General features: G+C 35.2%; 1 pseudogene; it reads right to left on the reverse strand.

Annotated features, from left to right (window-relative positions):
- Positions 1-3018: 3018 nt before the first annotated feature.
- LOC143400468 (heterogeneous nuclear ribonucleoprotein A1-like) overlaps positions 3019-13242 on the reverse strand; it is a 101460-nt pseudogene continuing 91236 nt past the window's right edge.

Here is a 13242-nt window from a genome sequence, read left to right on the forward strand (position 1 = left end):
GAGTGGATCTTTTTGAGGAGATTGTGTGTGTATGTGTGCACATGTGCATGTGCTTGTTGGTGTTTTGGTTTTGGCCTCTTCAGAGCCCATTCTTGGATACATAGGACACAAAATGAAACAAAGTCTAAGAGATTCACAGCTGGGTCATTCTTCAAATCTTCAGGTCTCTGCTTTCTTTTCTCTAGCTTTCTCTCATTTTGATCATTTTTATGAATTTTGTTAAGTGTTTTTTGTTTGTTTTGTACATAGTGATAGAGATAGAATGGATGGATATATTGATACCATGTAGTCCAGACTGGAGGCTCAGGAGGTTAGATTATATTCTTTGGGTAATGGAACACATCTAAATGAATTTGGATAAGGGTGGGGCATCATCTAACTTACATGTTAGAAACATTAGGATGATTATTGTATAGAGAATAGATGGCAGAGAAATACTAAAATCAAAGAAACTAGTTAGGAGACTGATACAATGATCCATGTGGAGAAGATAGTGGATAGGGATAGAGAAGGAACAATGGAAGTGGAAATGGGAGGAACTGACAGAATCTTGAGAGAATTTGCTGATGAGAGAGGAATCATAGTCTTTCTAAGTTTTTGACTAGAGAAATTGAATGAATGATTGTGTCATTGACTAAAATAGGGAAACCAGGGAAGAAGCAGGTGTGGGATTAGGCATGAAAAACAAGAACCCAAACTTTACATGTTGAACTCAAGATGCTTGCTAAGTATCCAAATGTAGATGTTGAATAAGGAGTTGGCTGTTCAAGTCAAGAGATTAGAGGAGAGGTCAGGAGTGGTTATATGTAAGTTTAGAAGAAGGCCTAATTTAGAAGAAGGCATTGAAAACAAACAAAAAAAGATGAGATCATCTAGGAAATGAGTAGAAATTGAAAGGAAAACAGGTCTAAAATTTACAAAGTCCTTTGGTTTTCCTAATTTCAAATTTCTAATGGAATTTGATGTAGCTCAATTCCATTAGAAATTTCGAATTTTCTAATTCCAAATTAGAAAAATTTGTCTTAAAATATTTGTCTTAAAATACTCTCTCCCCCTCATTTTTTGACATCATATGTTCTCTTGGTTTTGCTCCAGTCTCACGATATCCTTTCTCATTCTTATTTCGTTGTTGTCACCCTGCCTTCATGACCCATCCCTTAAAGATTGTTTTGTTTTGTGTTTTTTCTCCTATTGATTGTGTTCTCTACATGCCATTTTCCACTGGGACTTAAATTTATATCATACAAATAAAAAATGTCTTCCAACTAATAAACAGGGAAGTTATGATGTTTTCCAGTTCTATCCATATTCCAGCAAATGAAATAATTTTGTTCTTCTTTGAGGCTGAATAAAACCCCATTGTGTACATATGACATATTTTCTTTTATTCATTAATCTGTTGACAGACACCTGGACTGGTTCAATAACTTGACTATTGTGAGTTTTGCTGCTACAAACATGAGTATGTATGTATTGCTGCCATATGCTAAAACATTCTTTTGAATAAATACTGTGGAATGGTATAGCTGGATCATATGGTGATTCCATTCCTAATCTTTTGAGGAACCTCCATACTGACTTCCATAGTGGCTGTACTAATTTATATTCCCACCAACAGTGTATAAGTGTACCCCCTCCATACCACATACTTGCCAGCATTTATTGCTATTTGAATTCTTAATGATTGGCATTCTAACTGGAGCAAGAGGAAAGCTCAGTGTGATTTTATTTGTATTTCCCTGATGGCTAACAATGTTGAAAATTTTCTCATGTATTTGTTTGCCATTTGTACTTTTTCTCTTGAAAAGTGTCTGTTTAGTTCACTTGCCCATTTATTGATTGAGTTCTTTGTTGTCGTTTTTTTTTTTTTTTTTTTTTTGGTAGTAAGTTTTTCCCAGTTCTTTATATATTCTGGATGTTAATCATCTGTGGAAGAGTAGCTGGCAAAGATTTTTCTTCCATTCTGTCGGCTCTCTTTTTTATGCTATTGTTTCCTTTTCTGTGCAGAAGCATTTTAGTTTGATGCCAGCCTACTTATTGATTTGGGGTATTATTGAGCTATAGGAGTCCTATTGAGGGAACCATTGCCTGCACCTATATGTTTATTTCCCCTGTGTCTTCTAGCAGAGGCAGTTTATGGTCTTATTCTTTAGATAATTTTTCCTTAACCCAATCAACTCTGTCTTAGTCTGTTTCAGCTGCTATAAGAAGCTACCACAGGGTGGGTGGCATGGCTTATAGATAACAAATACCTATTTCTCACAGTTCTGGAGTCTAGAAAGTTCTCAGATCAAAGTACCATTTAGTTCAGTGTCTGCTGAGTGCCTGCTTCCTGGTTTATGGAAAATCACCTTCTTTTTTTATGGTTTTCATTCTATTCAAGAGAATTGAATTGTTTATTGATTATACATGATAATGGATGATACACAAGCTTTAGTCCCATTTTAACTTATCAGATTCCATTATTCAATGCAGATATTGCATAGGATGTACCAACAGTCATTTTTATAACCAAATAATTCTACAGGGGTGCTTGGGTGACCCTTTCAGTAGTGAACTTCAGAAAGTCACAACAACCATACCAAGATTTTTGAACCTGGCATCATCCTGAATAAATTCTATCTTCACACCATCTTTTACAAAGATGGCTTCAGAGTAGACTAACTTTACACAGCACATTTTTAAAAAGGCACATTTATTCAGTCTCATGATCAGACTATTACATTTAGCAATCAACAGCATGGGTGAAAAAAAGTCTATATTAAAACACTTTATTGGAATGCTTTACAATTTCCACAGAACAGAAACTAAAACAACCTGTTATCCTGTCATACAATTAGTCACAAATATAGTCCTCAAGTTTTTTGCCTGTACATATGAGTATTGTTTAAATCATATCTTCTTTGTAACAGCTAGACCCTGCCACTACTGTGCTTGGCTGAGTTCACAAATCTGTTGTAAACTTCCTTGTCACTTCTTTGGCTCTCCTCTCCTGTGAAGCTTTGTTTCCTGGTAGTATTAAAACCTTCTGCCACTGCCATAGCTATTGCTGCTGTGGGAACTACCATAGCCACCTTGGTTTTGTGGTTTGGCAAAATATTGGCCTCCACCATCATAAGGTCCAGAGCTTCTGCCTCCAAACTTTCCACCCTTCATGGGTCCAAAATTTCATGATTGATTGTTGTAATTGCCAAAATCATTGTAGCTCCCACCACCTCCAAAATTGCTTCCATCATTACCAAATCCATTGTAGCCATCCCTGCTGCTACCATATCCACCACCACCATGGGCTGCCACCAAAGCCACCACGACCACTAAAGTTTCCTCCATGACCAAAATTGTCATTTCCACCAAAACCATTTCCAAGACCACCACCAAAGTTTCCAGAACCACCTTGGCCTCTTTGGCTAGATGAAGTACTAGCCATCTCTAGCTTTGACAACACTTTCCTCACTTCATAATTGTGGCCATTCACAGTATGGTATTTCTGAATGAAAGTCTTGTCTACAGAGTCATGGTCATCAAAACTTACAAAAGCAAAGCCCCTCTTCTTTCCACTGCCTTGGTCAGTCATGATTTCAATAATTTCAATTTTCCTGTATTGTTCAAAATAATTTCAGAGGTAGTGTTCTTCAGGGTTTTCTTTAATGCCCAACAAAGATCTTTTTCACAGTTTAGTAGGCCCCTTGTCTTTGAGCATTCTCTCTTAAGACAGCTGTCTTTGGTTCCACAACTCTTCCATCCACCTTATGTAGTGCTGCATTCATGGCTGCATCCACTGCCTCCACAGTGGCAGACGTGACAAACCAAAGCCCCAGGAGAGCTTGGTGTTTGAGTCTTCATTACCACACAGTCTGTGAGTGTTCCCCATTGCTCAGAATGGCTTCTCAGATTCTCATCAGTTGTTTCAAAGCTCAGTCCCCAATGAGTAACTTCCGTACCTGTTCGGGTTCTTTAGGGGACTCTGATTTAGACAGGACAGCAGTAGGAAGAGAGACTTTAATGATGCTTTCTTGGCAGTACCCATGGGCAGAAAAAGGAACACCCCCCTTCTTGCTGTGTCCTCACATGGCACAAAGACTGAGGGAGTTCTCTGGTGTCTCTTTCATAAAGACACAATCACATTTACGAGTGCTCTACCCTCATGGCCTCATCATATTCCATGTTTTTTAACACCTTCCCAGTAGAGGAGAGGATTTCAACATATGAATTTGGGAAGGACTCAAACATTCAGTTTGTAGCACTCTCTTTTCCCCAAATTAAAAGCTTAATCATTAGAATTTTTCTTGTGTTAATTATTTAATAAAATATTATGATTGACCAGAGCAGGTTTTGAAGACATTTACTGATAGTAGCCACACTTTAATACCTACATGTAATCTAAAGCCTATTAAAAGATTTTCTAATTCTTAGTGCTTAAAAAGCTCAGTTTATTGATAATATGAGATATAAATGGTAATTTCATTAATGTAGCATTTATCATATTTTAGATTTTTTTAAAAAAAGATTTAAGAGATATTCTCAAGAGAATAGAGCAGGTAGCTGGAAGATTTTTGAGAAAGGAGCCAAGGGGTGAGAGATGTGTGTGGATCACCTATTACGCAGCACATTCTCACATTCAGTAAATATTAATCCTTTTAGTGTGACTGTCAATGATTTCTTAGAAAAGTTTAGCATTCATAAAATAGGATATAGTCTTTGGAATATAAATATAAAGTTGTATTACAAAAACATTTTACATTATCCATCTTCTTGTTTTTTCTGCAGAACTCAAAACGTTCCCCCTCTTTTCTTACATGGCAATTCTCAAAAGTTTGCCTCAGGAACTCAGCTAGATAATTAACTAATCCTCAAATCAATTGAAGTTTATATTATATATATAGGGAGTAATTTTTTTATTTTATAGGGGTCTTTAAACACAGTTGTTTCCTGTGAAGCAGCATATTACTGCCAAATTATTATTGGTAAGAGGTAATTTGGACTGCCTTACATTTCATTCCCGATGTTTATAGGCACTGGTGTTTAGACTGTCCCATGTCTAGTTGCCCCAGGGCTGTCTTCATCTGCTTACATCAGGTGCACATGCAAGAAAACAACTACAATTGCATAAACTTGACTCCAGAGTTTATAATGAGCTCTCTTGCAGCACCTGTGTATATTTGAGTATAGTATCCTAGTTCTGTGGTCTGATTGCTTGGATTTTAATCTGGGGCAGAGTACTTACCCTTCGTGTGACACTGGGTAAATTATTTCACTGCTTTGGACTTGTTTCTTCTTCTATAAAACTGATAAAATTGTGCATCCATCTCAAAAGAGATTCAGCACGTTAATGACTGTCAAGTGCTTAGAATAGTTCCAGGTCTTTGGTAAGTATTTTGTAGTATTTGTTATTATTATATGACAAATATTAATATAATATGTCTGGACTTTTTATGTGGGTAACCTCAGATCTAATTCATCCATTTAGTTCTGCCATATTATAGTCAACTTAGAAGCAATTTTAAACTTGACCTAAATTAAGTATTACATTATCAATGTTGGTTAGATATTTAATTATGGTTTTTCATATTATGCTATGGAGTTGAAATATAGGACATGATATCTGGGTTATAATAATGTAAAGGTATTACAAATTATAATTGTTAAAAATAATCAATTTTAAGGATAAATTTTGTAAAAATTTCCTCTATGAATTTTAGCACTAGAATATGTGAGATTATGTTGCACAAAACAAAACCACTCTCACTATTTCTATAATAAAAAAGAATATAAATAAAAACTTAATATTTATTGTATACAATTATGCTTTTTATGAATCAAGATATTTAGTATAGTTCCACCTTTTTGAGTTTCTTGCCTCAGAGATACCTGGGTTACTTAGTTATAAATTTAAGTGTGTGAGTCAGGACTCTGAGTTTTCAGCAACCAAGACATAAGACAGAAAGGCAATCCGAAAAGAAATGACTAGTTCATGTGCAACTCAGAAATCTAAGGGACTGGCTTCAAGTATGGCCATTATATTCTTTCAATTCCTTTTTCCTCTTTATATACCCATGTTCAAGTAGATTTCTAAGTTCTGATTAAATATTTTTTAGCTTACATTCTCACACCTAAAAAGTCATAGCTAAAAGGTCACTGAAGTGATTTACTTTGAGTAAACTGACTGACTTCACATACCCATATTTGAAAATTCACTATGGCCAACAGATGAATTCACCTGAAGGATCAGGCCTGGGTCACATTTTTGTCTTTGGAATGTGGGAGAAACTGAGACAACAGGAACAGTGCACAGACACTGCTGTAAAAGCAACACAAATTCCTGAGCAACATCATCATTAATATCATAAATCTGAAAAGCCAGTTAAGACCTGAGCCATCAGAGAGATGGTTGCAACACAGGTGAAAATAGTTAAAGGATACTTCCCAAAACATCCCTAATAAATCTGAGTGACATTTTGTTCATGCAAATAATAGCAAAATCCTGGGCTAGGGCTGTAGCTCAGTGGCAGCATGCATGAGGCATCCATCCTTAGCACCACATAAAAATAAACAAATAAAATAAAGCCATGCTGTCCGTCTACAATTACCTAAAATAAAATAAAATAAAAAGAATAGCAAAAGCACCAAGCTAAGCATGGATGGCAAGTGGGATAAACTCCGATGAAATAAGCAAAATAGTATCTTAACAGTAGCATTTATGTTAGACTGAAGAGAGGTAGAAAACACATTCAGAGTGGTTACATGAGTTATTTAAGATCAGTGATAAAGACTAGATTAAAAACTGATGAAAATATACCTAGTGTGAGCTCAGTGCCTGTCACTGTGAAAGAGAGCAAAACTGTGCCGCCTCTCCTGTCCTCAAGTTTGATGTTTGTCAGGACAAACTTGTAGTTCACCTTAGCTTGGCAATTCAGGTGCCCAAAATGGAGGGAAAGGAAATTATCTAGCCTCTTAATGTTTACATGTTCTTTACAAACTCTACTTCTTTCTGAACTATGTCCAGAAATAGAAATAGATGACCTCAAAAGTGTTGGGGATTGATAGGTATACTTAGAATTTTGAGTGTTAATTATTTTTTTTTCCCTTTATGGATTCTTTTGGGCCCAGAAGTCAAATCCATCTCTCTCTCTCTCTCTCTCTCTCTCTCTCTCTCTCTCTCTCTCTCTCTCACACACACACACACACACACACACACACACACACACACACACACACCAGTGTCCCAAATTGAAATTTTCAGCCTGACTCTTACTTGAGAAATATAGTAAGTTTGAAGCTATGTTAATGATGGTCAGTGAATTTTTAAATTGGGAACATGGGCAGAAGGATCATCTATGAATATTTGTGAAGAAAGAGAAAAGATCTCTGGTTTGGGAAGCCAGTAATTTATACATGTTTTTATGATGTGAGAAAATTTTAAATGCTTTGAAAATTTGATTTACTAGAGTTCATTTATTTATTCTTTCATTTACAAATATTTATTAAGGCTATGCATTTTTCTAGAAGCCAAGAACCTAGCAGTGAACCCAACAGACATAAAGATCTTCCTTTAGTCAGTTCATATTCTAGTTAAGGTAGGAGACAGAGTAGACAAAGAAATTAAACATGCAAGTGCTATAGAGCAAAGGGATCAGGGCTTGCTATTTTAAATCATGTATGAGAAGTTGACATTAAGGGAAAATGAAAGGAGGCCAGCTCTGTAGCTGTTTGGGGAAGCAATGTACCTGGTGGAATAGGAAACAGCAAGTGCAAAGGTCCTGATTTGGAATATGCCAATGTAGCTAGAGCTGAATGGGTTTGGGATAGAACTGGAGATAAGGTCAAAGGAGAAATGGAGACTCACATCATATAGACCTTTAAGTTTTTGAGGATTTTGACTTCTATCAAGGTTTTGATGAGAAGTTATTGGAAGGTTTTGAGCAGGATAGTGTCATTGTCTGGCATATACATTAAAAAAATAATTGTGGTTGCTGTGCTGAGAATGCCCTGTGCTGGTCTGGGGAAGAGGTGGGACACCAGTTAGGAGGCTATTGCAGTAAGTTAAGAAAGGACAGTGGCTGGAAACCGACTGGTAGCAACTGAGATATGGAGAGGTTGTCAGACCTGTATTTGCTCTGTAAGTAGAGCTGAACCGTCTTGTTAATGGGTTAGGTAGGAGAAGTGAGCAAAAGAGAGAACCCAGGATGACTTTGAGATCTTTGCCTTGAATAACTGTAAGGCTGGATTTGCCATTTACTTTGTTGGGGGCACTGGGAGGGGCAGTAGGTGGGGACAGAAGGCTAGAAGTTTGGCTATCAACTTAATTCACTGCTATTTTTAATATGATTTGAGATTTACTGTATGTGTAATTATGTGAAAAATCAGCAATCTTAAAGAATTGAAATAAATTAACTTCTTATCAATTTTGGTCAAAACAACAACCAAAAGCTTTTATTTATTTATTCAATTTTTTATGACTGCATATTAATTACACATAATAATGGAATGCAGTGTAAGTTTTCCAGACACAGGCAGTACACACTGATGAAATCCAGCCACCCTTTTTCCAGGCTGTTCCCACTGATCCCTCTCAATCTTTTGTAAGTCACCGTTTTACTTCTAGGTTCACTTTTTAAGAGAAATTTTTATTTTTTGATCTGGAAAATGTAACGAAGTACTTGGTAAACATTTCTTTACAATGTTTAGTATATATTTAAATTGAAAGATTTATACTTTATGCAAATCAATGACATCTTTTTACCTAGAATTCCAGGAGACTTTTCACAATGTACCAGATTCAGTTGAATGTTAATAGATTTAATGATTGATTAATTTTTAATGCATGATTTTAAAGCAAATCCAGATAGTATATATTTTCACTCATAAATGCTTCTGTGAAAATGCTTATGACTAAAGGATATGTTTTCTTTTTTTTCCATTATAAAAAAAGATGTAAAAATTTTATTTTATGAAATCCAGCAATACATAAAACAAATAATTTCTTTTTTATTCTAATTTGTTATATATGACAGCAGAATGCATTACAATTCATATTACACATATAGAGCACAATTTTTAATCTGGTTATATATAAAGTATATTCACTCCAATTTGTGTCTTCATACATGTACTTTGAATAATAATGACCATCACATTCCACCATCGTTTCTAACCCCATGCCTCCTCCCTTTCCTTCCAATACCTCTGCCCTATCTAGAGTTTGTCTAATCTTCACAGGCTTCTCCTCCCAACCCTGATATGAATCAGCCTCCTTATATCAGAGAAAACATTGAGCATTTGGTTTTTTGGGATTGGCTAACTTAGAGTATCTTCCATTATCATCCATCTACCTGCAAATGCCATGACTTTATTCTCTTTTATGGCTGAGTAATATTCCATTGTGTATATATGCTACATTTTTTTTATCCATTCATCTATTGAATGGGCATTTAGGTTGGTTCCACAGTTTACCTATTGTGAATTGTGCTGCTATAAACATTGATTTGGCTGTGTCCCTGTAGTATGCTGTTTTTAAGTCCTTTGGGTATAGACTGAGGAGAAGCTGGGTCAAATGGTGGTTCCATTACTAATTTTCCAAGAACTCTCCATACTGCTTTCCAGATTGGTTGCACCAATTTGCAGTCCCACCAGCAGTGTATGAGTGTACCTTTTCCCGCACATCCTTGCCAACACTTATTGTTGTTTGTATTCATAATAGGTGCCATTCTGACTGGACTTAGATGAAGTCTTAGAGTGGTTTTGATTTGCATTTCTGTAATTGCTAGCAATGATGAACATTTTTTCCTATATTTGTTGATTGATTGTATATCATCTTCTGAGAAGTGTCTGTTCAGGTCCTTGGCTCATTTATTGATTGGGTTATTTTTTTTTTTTTTTTGGTGTTTAGCTTTTTGAGTTCTTTACATATCCTAGAGTTTAGTGCTCTATCTGATGTGCAAGTGGAAAAAATTTGCTCCCAAGCTGTAAGCTCTCTATTCACCTCACTGATTTTTTTTTTCTGAGACTTTTAGTTTGACTTGTTGTATCCACTTATTTATAAAGCTTTAGTTTCCACTTATAATCCACGCACTATATCACACGGAAGGTCTCTCCTGTCACAGTATAGGTATGAGCTCAAAGTGGTCCAGGTGCAGTGGCACACACATAGCTCGGGAGCTTGAGACAGGAGGATCTAGAGTTCAAAGCTAGCCTCAGGAAGAATGAGGCACTAAGCAACTCAGTGAGACCCTGTCTCTAAATAAATAAAATTCAAAATAGGGCTGGGATGTGGCTTAGTGGTTGAGTGCCCCTGAATTCAATCCCTGGTACCGAAAAAAAAAAAAAAAAAGTTGCTCAAAGTGACAGTAGTAAAGTTAAATAAAATTCCTCAGTGACTTACACTATGCATATTAAGCAGAACATTTTCTTTTCTTCATTCAACCTTGTGAGAAGTGTTTCTATAGAATCATTTATATGTAAACAAAAGTTACATACCTCTTTGATAAAGTATAGTTTCTGCACACTTAACTGATATGCAGCTCAGCCTATGTCTGCAAATGAACTGAACTGATAACTTTCCTGGGAGATTAAAAACATTTTAATATTCTGTGTAAAAAAGCAAGAGATTTAAAGGATCTGAAGGGAAGTTTCTAGATGAATTATATTTTGAAAGTATTTAAGTATACATGAACTTTACACTATTTATAACATTGGGATATTTAAGGGATTAAATACCTAAGAAATATTTTGATTAATAGATTTATTAATGTGTATTTGTCTCTCAGCTACCTCCAGAATTCAACCTCACAGATTATCATTACGTTTTATAAAGCTTACAGTAAAAATTTATTTTAGCCAAAAATATTCTGCAAGATACTGAAAGAAGGGCACAGATTTCAGCTGTTCTCAGATACTTCAAACTGGTCTTTGTGGTGTATCAAGGATTCATTTTGGAAAGGACATCATAGGCTTCCAGGTCTGGAAGTGCCTGTAAGGGTTCATCTGGTTCATCATGCACCCTAAGGATTATTAAAATCGCCAGATGCAAAACCAGTTATAATGGCTGGTTTTCCAACCTGTGAACTCTGGAGAACTCTTCTAAAGGCAGAATCTCCTTTTCAAAGGTATTAAAAATAGGGTTCCTCCTCATTTCACTTTTGCTGAGTTCCCAACAGTGGTGGTGTGTTTTAAAGGGTCTCCTCATAATACTTTAAACCCTTAAAAGAGTTTAGAACTTAAACTTCAAATAATCTTCTCTTTGTCACAGTCTTTTGGTGTTCTTCAAATAATAGTCCTTTGTTTAAAGAAAATCAGACTTAAACTTGTGTATTAAGTGATTAAAGTAAAAGCTCATTATGATGTTTTCCCTGTTCCTTCACCTCTGATCTTTCAACTATGACCTCTGCTTTTGATCCATTTCCAAAGTATTAAAATATAACCTCTATAAAGAACTAGCCTTTATAATAGCACAATCACCAACATGGCCCTTGGTTATTTCCAATTATTCAGGCCTTGTTCTTCAGTTTTGATTCTACCTAGTGGGTTTTTTTTTTTTTTTGGTTCGCTTTGTATCAGTGATTACCCAACATGCTCTTTCAAAAGTCTCTATCAACAACTAATTACTTTGACTATTAAAAATCATTAAAAGGTTAAAAACATTATTTGGAAAACTATTTTTGTTACTATAAGTATAGAAGGAAATAAGCAAAAAATGAAAAACTGTGTTAGGGTAGAGCATGATAGGTGATGATTTCCAAAATATTCTTGAATACTGTTGCTATATTATTTATACTAATATATACATATATGATGGGCTTACACATAAACATATAAGATGGGCTAAAATATCAAGTATGTTCAAATCTCTGTTAATAATAGTATTTTTAAAGCATAGCTCTTTGGTCACTTTTGGGAACCAAGTCATTATTCTGAAAACTGATCAATAAAGTTAAAAATATTTTTGAGAACAATTTTTAAATCCCAGACATTTAAAAATATCTTTTGTTATTTGTCCAGACAGTGAAAATTTTTCTTTCTCTTCATCCTTAGCATTCCAGATGCATTTTATATTTGCCACTATTGTAATATACTGGGGTCCCAAGTTTTACAAAAGTCAATTTTGGAACATTTAGGAACTTAGTAAGTAATATTCTTTTCGGTGATAGGTTTCAATAAAAAATTAGTGGTGCTGTTTAAACAAAATAAAGAAATGTTTGTTTGTTTGTTTGTTTTAATAACCATTAGTGGATAAAAAGTCGAGTCAAGATTTCACTGGTGCTTTCTACCAGAACTCATGAGGCTCTCTGAAGGCCTTCTTCATCCCATGGAGCCTGGAGCTATCTCAAAATATCTCAAGAGCTCCTTAGCATCTTGTGGAGGAATGTGGTTTTAAATTCAGTTTCTAACAGAATGTGACACATTAATTAGTGGTTCCAGGTCATTGCTCTGATTGCTTTGTACGTTTTCACTTTTATACTTGGGTAATGAGTGAGGGTGACACCTCCTACCTCAAAGTCAAATTCTCCCTAGGATGAATTCCAACCCAAACGTTTCTCTGCCCTGACCCACCTGCTACCAATACTTTCTCTATATTGTTCTCTTTGCTGGTTTTGGCTCTTATTTCAACAGGATTCTATGACAAACTTTTTCTAGGATACTTTTTTTTTTTCCTAGAAGGAAAAGACAAGTTCCTACCTTTCTCTTCTTGATGGTGAACACATTCACTTATATTCAGCAAGCATATTTGTTCAAAACAGTCACTTCTACAAACATGCAGATGAAGCTAAAATGTTCCTATCTTCAAGGAATCTTCCTCCAACCTCCCAGATGGAATTAACTGCTCCATTCTCTTGTATGTTCATGGAACTTGCTTTATAACTTTATTGTAGCACTGACTGTGTTTTATAGTCACTTACTCACTTAATGGTGTGGATCTCCCTGGATATGAGCATTACAGGAGAAGAGGCTATGTCTTATTTATCCTTCTCTCTAACATAGTTTCTGGTCCTTGGTAAATATTCAATAAAAATTTGTTGAAAAGTAAAAAAAGAAAAAAAAAAAGAAAGAATAAACAAATATTCTTGTGTACTTTTTTGTCCCTCTACCAAACAATTTCTTGCTTGTGCTTATGGAATTTTTTGTTTATTTGTTTTCAAGGATACTGTGCTTTTACATACATTAAGTGGAAATTTGATTTTTAACTAAGTAATCTTAATTCTTAATTTTCCTTTAAATTCAACTTGAATAACCCATGCATTAGTGAAA

The sequence above is a fragment of the Callospermophilus lateralis genome, chromosome 5 (genome assembly GCF_048772815.1).
Source record: "Callospermophilus lateralis isolate mCalLat2 chromosome 5, mCalLat2.hap1, whole genome shotgun sequence".
NCBI classification, from domain to species: domain Eukaryota; kingdom Metazoa; phylum Chordata; class Mammalia; order Rodentia; family Sciuridae; genus Callospermophilus; species Callospermophilus lateralis.